The sequence below is a fragment of the Tachypleus tridentatus genome, chromosome 2 (assembly GCF_004210375.1).
Source record: "Tachypleus tridentatus isolate NWPU-2018 chromosome 2, ASM421037v1, whole genome shotgun sequence".
NCBI lineage: Eukaryota > Metazoa > Arthropoda > Merostomata > Xiphosura > Limulidae > Tachypleus > Tachypleus tridentatus.
Genome location: NC_134826.1, coordinates 155,210,539 through 155,220,597, shown reverse-complemented (window position 1 = coordinate 155,220,597; position 10,059 = coordinate 155,210,539).

Sequence of the window (10,059 nt, the reverse complement as noted above, 5' to 3'; positions counted from 1 at the left end):
TTTATATACCAGCAGTCTTGTTTTATCTATCTCACAGTCATCAACACGTACACATTTCGCTCTATGATATCAGCTTCCATACGTTAGAAGTGGAGTTACCTTGTGGTATTTATTATTCATTGCTTACCAAAGTTTCTGAACGAACAGTAAATATAAAATAAGTGTAAGGGAAGCCTTTTTTGAGTAATTTACTCTTGCAGAAAGTGTCCCTTAAGTTAACCCTATCTTATTCACTATTAGTTAGATTGAAACCTAGGCTTATCTTCACAACACGATGTTGCAGTCTAGAAAAGTTTACCTACTCTCTTAAAATTAGCAACAAAAACACAGACCCCAATTAAATAATACCGTGGAATACTGTTTATTACAGTAAATGCCCCCCCCCAAATCAAATGGTAATCATCATAAAACTGTAAAAAGGACCTGCACAAAATATATATATAACTGGACCACACTTTTCCAGATCATATTACAAGGACTAACCTATGATTAACATGGACTGAACACATTAGTAATATTCTAACTAAAGTTTAGTAACACGATTCATGCCAGAAGTGTAATGGGCCACAATATTGGAACTTCAGCTGAGAACATAATTAAGATGTACAAAACACACATACGTTCAGTAATTAAATATGCATATCGAGCATGGATAACCCTAGAATCAAAACATATCAACCAACTACAAACAATACAAATTCATTACTGACTACAAAATAGGCATATCTATTTCATCTAAATTTATTCACAGATATGCAAAGTTACAAACAATATCTGATAGACTCCGACATAATACGCTAAATTATTTCGAGAACGACTGTCACAAAATGACCTTTTGTACGAACATGATGAAGATTGGTCTAGACACAAGTAAATATATACATGTACATACACGATGAAGGTACTCCCAGATAACTCACAAAAGTAAACACGTGTATGTACATACATGACGAAGGTAGTCTTAGATATTTCACACTAGTAAATATATACGTACATACATAATGAAGGTAGTCCAACATACCTCACATCATTAAATATATATATATATGTATACATGATGATGATAGTCCTAGATGCATCACACCAGTACAAATAAATACATGTACTTACATGACGAAATTGTCCTAGATACCTCAGAGCAGTAAACATATATATATACATACATGATGAAGTACCTTTAGATACCTCACACCAGAAAATATATATGTACATACGTGAAGAACGAAGTCCTCGATACCTCACACAAGTAAATACATATATGTTGAATTTAGTCGTAGATGCCTCACACAACTATATATGTATATATATATATATATAAACTGCTGGCCAAAATCTTAAGGCAAATGAACACAAAGAAAAAATATGCATTTTGCGTTGTTAGACTCAACCATTTATTTGAGTAGAGCTTCGAAAGATGAAAATAAGAAAAGGGAAAATAAAGAAAAACTTTTTTAGCATTTAATATGGAAAATGTGAACACTATGAAATTAGCCTAAATACTAGGTCAAAAGTTTAAGACCATAACAAAAAGAACTCCTAAACAGGGTAGGAAATGCCCAACAAGAGGTCTCAGTAGTGAGTTGCACGGCCATCATTGTGAATAACTTCAAACATTTGTTTTGGCATGGTCGATATAAGCTTTTGCAGAAGGCTGGCTGGAATGTAAATTCAAGTGGTGAAGATGGCTTCACGAAGATCATGCACTGTTTGGAATTGACGTCCATTTCTATAGACCTTCCTTGCCATCCACCCCAACCATTTTCAATGGGGTTCAGCTCGGGCGAAAACGCTGGATGGTCCAAAAGAATCACGTTATTCGCCATGAAAAAGTCCTTTGACCTGCGAGGACTGTGAATTGCAGTGTTGTCCTGTTGAAATATCCAGTCATTTCCACATAAGCGAGAGCCTTCCGTCAATAAGGATGCTCTCTCCAACATGCCAATGTAGCCAGCTGCTGTTTTACGCTCCTGTATAACCTAAAGCTCCATTGTTCTATGGAAGGAGAAAGCACCCCAGATCATGATGGAACCTCCTCCACTGTATCGTGTAGAAAATGTCTCCAGTGGGATATCCTCATCATGCCAGTAACGTTGGAAGCAATCTGGACCATCCAGGTTTAATTTTTTCTCACCAGAGAACAAAACCTTCGTCCATTTTTCTACGTCCCATGTTGGGTGCTTCTCAGCAAAGTTTAACCGAGCTGTTTCGTGGTGTGGAAGGAGGCGTGGCCTTTGAAGACGTTTACGGTTTTTAAAGCCTTTCTATCGTAGATGCCGTCTTATTGTTCTTGAGCTGCATTCTGCGTTCGTAAGGGCCTTAATCTGATTCGACGATCGGCTAGTGTCTTGTCTGACAACCCGTCGAATCCTCCTGCTCAACGCCGGTGAACTTTTCTTGGGCCGACCACTTGAATTTCTCGTTCCATATCAATCAGGGTCTTTTAAAAAATTTGCAACAGCAGTTTTACTACATCCAATCTCATCAGTGATGGCACGTTGAGAGAGATATTGCTTTTGCAGCTCGACAATTCTGCCACGTTCAAACTCTGTCAAATTTTTAGCCTTTGTCATGTTTTTACCCAATGTAACACAGGAGATGTCAGTGGGAGATGTTGACAACGCTGATGCTTGAACACAAATGACTAAGTTTCGTTACGTGTTTACCGATTAATGCTTCGTTTCAGTATGGTCTTAAACTTTTAACCAGCTAATATTTAGACTAATTTCATAGTGTTCATATTTTCCCTGTTAAATGCTAAAAAAAGAGCTTTTTATTTTTATCTTTCGAAGCTAATAAGTGGTTGAATCTAACAATGCAAAATGCATATTTTTTCTTTATGTTCATTGGCCTTAAGATTTTGGCCAGCAGTGTATATATACATATATATATATCTGTACAGACATGACGAAGATACTGCTAGATACCTCACACCAGTAAATATATATATATACATATATGATGAGCGTAGTCCCAGTTACCTTACACCAGTAAATCTATGTCTACATACATGATAAAGGTATCCCTAGATACGTCACACCAGCCAATATATATATGTACATACATGATGAAGGTAGTTCTAGATACCTCACACCTGTAAACATTTATATGTATATCCATGATGAATATAGTCCTGGATACCTCACACCAGCAAATATGTATATGACCATACATGATGAAGTAGCTTTAGATACGTCACACCAGTAAATATATATATGTACATACATGATGTATTCCTAGATACCTCAAAACAGTAAGTATATATACGTACATACATGATGAAGGTAGTCCTAGATACCAAACACCAGTAAATATACATATGTACATATATGATGAAGGTAGTCCTAGATATTTCACAACTGTAAAATATGTTAAAATCAACCAGGCTACCAAATACTAGACTAAAAATCCGACTTTAGTTTTGAGTTAATGTGACAGCAGGGAATCGGTATAACTGTGTGTTTGTGTAATGTATGTGATAAATACGTGTGGAACTGCTCGTCATGTATGTAATGTGCAACACCAAATGAAGAATATGGTATATATTCACATGAATATAAATGTGAGTACCGACGTGAAAGAGATCAGGTTAAGTGTAGAGTACTGGTATTCTACCGAAACACCTGCCATGTGCATGTGACCTTCACAGTCTGAATAAAGTTTCCAGTTTGAAGATTCGGATAGGTAACAAAATATTAATACACGAGTCGTTTCTCTTTTTATTCTATCGATAACGTTTTTTTTTTATTTCAACTTGATGTCGAACGCGATGTGTAAAATGTAAACTAATTCACTACACGCTCAAAAAAACAAACTTATTTCCCTATCATATAGTTACATTATATGTAAGTACAGTTACATCATGTAATCCACTACTCGCAAAATTAACAAAATCATCTATCTATCAGCCGATAAATATATCTAAGAAGAATTATGCACTCTTAGTAATATAAAATAGGCGTAATTTTATTACACAACATGAGACTGATACTAGTGGCTTACCTGTTAACAGTAGAGAGGCATGGAGTAATTACATGTGACGTATGTGTTAACAGTTGACTGTCGCACAGTAATTGCAATATCAGTTGTGTGTTACCAGTAAACTGTCTTGCAGTAAGTAGAGGTATTTGTAAAATAAATACGTTCAAAACGAAATCAAGTAAAATAAAAAATTATTTAACTAGTAAACGACAGTAAACTTTAAACCTGTCAAGATGAGAACAATTTTTGTTTGATTTCTAGTATTGAAATTAACTAAATAGAAGATAGAAACGAACAAAGTAGATGAAGTCAACAAAAGACGTCAGAGAAGAGAAGAGTCATTGGATACTTCAATAATATTAATTTACTTATCACAAGTCATTGGACATATTTCCATAACATTAATTTACTTATCACAAGTCATTGGACATAGTTCTAAAACATTAATTTACTTATCACAAGTCATTGGACATAGTTCTATAACATTAATTTACTTATCACAAGTCATTGGACATAGTTCTATAACATTAATTTACTTATCACAAGTCATTGGACATATTTCTATAAAATTAATTTACTTATCACAAGCCATTGGACATAGTTCTAAAACATTAATTTAGTTATCACAAGTCATTGGACATAGTTCTAAAACATTAATTTAGTTATCACAAGTCATTGGACATAGTTCTATAACATTAATTTACTTATCACAAGTCATTGGACATAGTTCTATAACATTAATTTACTTATCACAAGTCATTGGACATATTTCTATAAAATTAATTTACTTATCACAAGCCATTGGACATAGTTCTAAAACATTAATTTAGTTATCACAAGTCATTGGACATAGTTCTAAAACATTAATTTAGTTATCACAAGTCATTGGACATAGTTCTAAAACATTAATTTACTTATCACAAGTCATTGGACATAGTTCTATAACATTAATTTACTTATCACAAGTCATTGGACATAGTTCTATAACATTAATTTACTTATCACAAGTCATTGGACATATTTCTATAAAATTAATTTACTTATCACAAGCCATTGGACATAGTTCTAAAACATTAATTTAGTTATCACAAGTCATTGGACATAGTTCTAAAACATTAATTTAGTTATCACAAGTCATTGGACATAGTTCTAAAACATTAATTTACTTATCACAAGTCATTGGACATATTTCTAAAACATTAATTTACTTATCACAAGTCATTGGACATATTTCTATAACATTAATTTACTTATCACAAGTCATTGGACATAGTTCTATAACATTAATTTACTTATCACAAGTCATTGGACATAGTTCTATAACATTAATTTACTTATCACAAGTCATTGGACATAGTTCTATAACATTAATTTACTTATCACAAGTCATTGGACATATTTCTATAAAATTAATTTACTTATCACAAGCCATTGGACATAGTTCTAAAACATTAATTTAGTTATCACAAGTCATTGGACATAGTTCTAAAACATTAATTTAGTTATCACAAGTCATTGGACATAGTTCTAAAACATTAATTTACTTATCACAAGTCATTGGACATAGTTCTATAACATTAATTTACTTATCACAAGTCATTGGACATAGTTCTATAACATTAATTTACTTATCACAAGTCATTGGACATAGTTCTAAAACATTAATTTACTTATCACAAGTCATTGGACATAGTTCTAAAACATTAATTTACTTATCACAAGTCATTGGACATATTTCTATAAAATTAATTTACTTATCACAAGCCATTGGACATAGTTCTAAAACATTAATTTACTTATCACAAGTCATTGGACATAGTTCTAAAACATTAATTTACTTATCACAAGTCATTGGACATAGTTCTAAAACATTAATTTACTTATCACAAGTCATTGGACATATTTCTATAAAATTAATTTACTTATCACAAGCCATTGGACATAGTTCTAAAACATTAATTTAGTTATCACAAGTCATTGGACATAGTTCTAAAACATTAATTTAGTTATCACAAGTCATTGGACATAGTTCTAAAACATTAATTTACTTATCACAAGTCATTGGACATATTTCTATAACATTAATTTACTTATCACAAGTCATTGGACATAGTTCTATAACATTAATTTACTTATCACAAGTCATTGGACATAGTTCTATAACATTAATTTACTTATCACAAGTCATTGGACATATTTCTATAACATTAATTTACTTATCACAAGCCATTGGACATAGTTCTAAAACATTAATTTACTTATCACAAGTCATTGGACATAGTTCTAAAACATTAATTTAGTTATCACAAGTCATTGGACATAGTTCTATAACTTTAATTTACTTATCACAAGTCATTGGACATAGTTCTAAAACATTAATTTACTTATCACAAGTCATTGGACATAGTTCTATAACATTAATTTACTTATCACAAGTCATTGGACATAGTTCTATAACATTAATTTACTTATCACAAGTCATTGGACATAGTTCTATAACATTAATTTACTTATCACAAGTCATTGGACATAGTTCTATAACATTAATTTACTTATCACAAGCCATTGGACATAGTTCTAAAACATTAATTTGCTTATCACAAGACATTGGACATAGTTCTAAAACATTAATTTACTTATCACAAGTCATTGGACAGATTTCTATAACATTAATTTACTTATCACAAATCTGTATGTACTGTTGTACACAGTACCAGTGTAATATCTATATAATGTTGTACACAGTACCAGTGTAATATCTATGTAATGTTTTACACAGTACCAGTGTAATATCTATGTAATGTTGTACACAGTACCAGTGTAATATCTATGTACTGTTGTACACAGTACCAGTGTAATATCTATGTAATGTTTTACACAGTACCAGTGTAATATCTATGTATTGTTTTACACAGTACCAGTGTAATATCTATGTAATGTTTTACACAGTACCAGTGTAATATCTATGTATTGTTTTACACAGTACCAGTGTAATATCTATGTAATGTTTTACACAGTACCAGTGTAATATCTATGTATTGTTTTACACAGTACCAGTGTAATATCTATGTAATGTTTTACACAGTACCAGTGTAATATCTATGTATTGTTTTACACAGTACCAGTGTAATATCTATGTATTGTTTTACACAGTACCAGTTTAATATCTATGTAATGTTTTACACAGTACCAGTGTAATATCTATGTACTGTTTTACACAGTACCAGTGTAATATCTATGTATTGTTTTACACAGTACCAGTGTAATATCTATGTAATGTTTTACACAGTACCAGTGTAATATCTATGTACTGTTGTACACAGTACCAGTGTAATATCTATGTACTGTTTTACACAGTACCAGTGTAATATCTATGTATTGTTTTACACAGTACCAGTGTAATATCTATGTAATGTTTTACACAGTACCAGTGTAATATCTATGTACTGTTTTACACAGTACCAGTGAAATATCTACGTATTGTTTTACATAGTACCAGTGTAATATCTATGTAATGTTTTACACAGTACCAGTGTAATATCTATGTAATGTTTTACACAGTACCAGTCTAACATCTATGTACTGTTTTACACAGTACCAGTGTAATATCTATGTACTGTTGTACACAGTACCAGTGTAACATCTATGTACTGTTGTACACAGTACCAGTGTAATATCTATGTAATGTTTTACACAGTACCAGTGTAATATCTATGTAATGTTGTACACAGTACCAGTGTAATATCTATGTACTGTTGTACACAGTACCAGTGTAATATCTATGTACTGTTTTACACAGTACCAGTGTAATATCTATGTACTGTTTTACACAGTACCAGTGTAATATCTATGGATTGTTTTACACAGTACCAGTGTAATATCTATGTAATGTTTTACACAGTACCAGTGTAATATCTATGTAATGTTTTACACAGTACCAGTGTAATATCTATGTACTGTTGTACACAGTACTAGTGTAATATCTATGTAACGTTTTACACAGTACCAGTGTAATATCTATGTAATGTTTTACACAGTACCAGTGTAATATCTATGTAATGTTGTACACAGTACCAGTGTAATATCTATGTACTGTTGTACACAGTACCAGTGTAATATCTATGTAACGTTTTACACAGTACCAGTGTAATATCTAAGTACTGTTTTACACAGTACCAGTGTAATATCTATGTAATGTTTTACACAGTACCAGTGTAATACCTATGTACTGTTGTACACAGTACCAGTGTAATATCTATGTACTGTTTTACACAGTACCAGTGAAATATCTACGTATTGTTTTACATAGTACCAGTGTAATATCTATGTACTGTTGTACACAGTACCAGTGTAATATCTATGTACTGTTGTACACAGTACCAGTGTAATATCTATGTAACGTTTTACACAGTACCAGTGTAATATCTAAGTACTGTTTTACACAGTACCAGTGTAATATCTATGTAATGTTTTACACAGTACCAGTGTAATATCTATGTAATGTTTTACACAGTACCAGTGTAATACCTATGTACTGTTGTACACAGTACCAGTGTAATATCTATGTACTGTTTTACACAGTACCAGTGAAATATCTACGTATTGTTTTACATAGTACCAGTGTAATATCTATGTACTGTTTTACACAGTACCAGTGTAATATCTATGTACTGTTGTACACAGTACCAGTGTAACATCTATGTACTATTGTACACAGTACCAGTGTAATATCTATGTAATGTTTTACACAGTACCAGTGTAATATCTATGTACTGTTGTACACAGTACCAGTGTAATATCTATGTAATGTTTTACACAGTACCAGTGTAATATCTATGTAATGTTGTACACAGTACCAGTGTAATATCTATGTACTGTTGTACACAGTACCAGTGTAATATCTATGTACTGTTTTACACAGTACCAGTGTAATATCTATGTAATGTTTTACACAGTACCAGTGTAATACCTATGTACTGTTGTACACAGTACCAGTGTAATATCTATGTACTGTTTTACACAGTACCAGTGAAATATCTACGTATTGTTTTACATAGTACCAGTGTAATATCTATGTACTGTTTTACACAGTACCAGTGTAATATCTATGTAATGTTTTACACAGTACCAGTGTAATATCTATGTAATGTTGTACACAGTACCAGTGTAATATCTATGTACTGTTGTACACAGTACCAGTGTAATATCTATGTACTGTTTTACACAGTACCAGTGTAATATCTATGTACTGTTGTACACAGTACCAGTGTAATATCTATGTAATGTTTTACACAGTACCAGTGTAATATCTATGTACTGTTTTACACAGTACCAGTGTAATATCTATGTATTGTTTTACACAGTACCAGTGTAATATCTATGTACTGTTTTATACAGTACCAGTGTAATATCTATGTACTGTTTTACACAGTACCAGTGTAATATCTATGTACTGTTTTACACAGTACCAGTGTAATATCTATGTATTGTTTTACATAGTACCAGTGTAATATCTATGTACTGTTTTACACTGTACCAGTGTAATATCTATGTACTGTTTTACACAGTACCAGTGTAATATCTATGTATTGTTTTACACAGTACCAGTGTAATATCTATGTAATGTTTTACACAGTACCAGTGTAATATCTATGTAATGTTTTACACAGTACCAGTGTAATATCTATGTACTGTTTTACACAGTACCAGTGTAATATCTATGTACTGTTGTACACAGTACCAGTGTAACATCTATGTACTGTTGTACACAGTACCAGTGTAATATCTATGTAATGTTTTACACAGTACCAGTGTAATATCTATGTACTGTTGTACACAGTACCAGTGTAATATCTATGTACTGTTTTACACAGTACCAGTGTAATATCTATGTAATGTTTTACACAGTACCAGTGTAATACCTATGTACTGTTGTACACAGTACCAGTGTAATATCTATGTACTGTTTTACACAGTACCAGTGAAATATCTACGTATTGTTTTACATAGTACCAGTGTAATATCTATGTACTGTTTTACACAGTACCAGTGTAATATCTATGTACTGTTGTACACGGTACC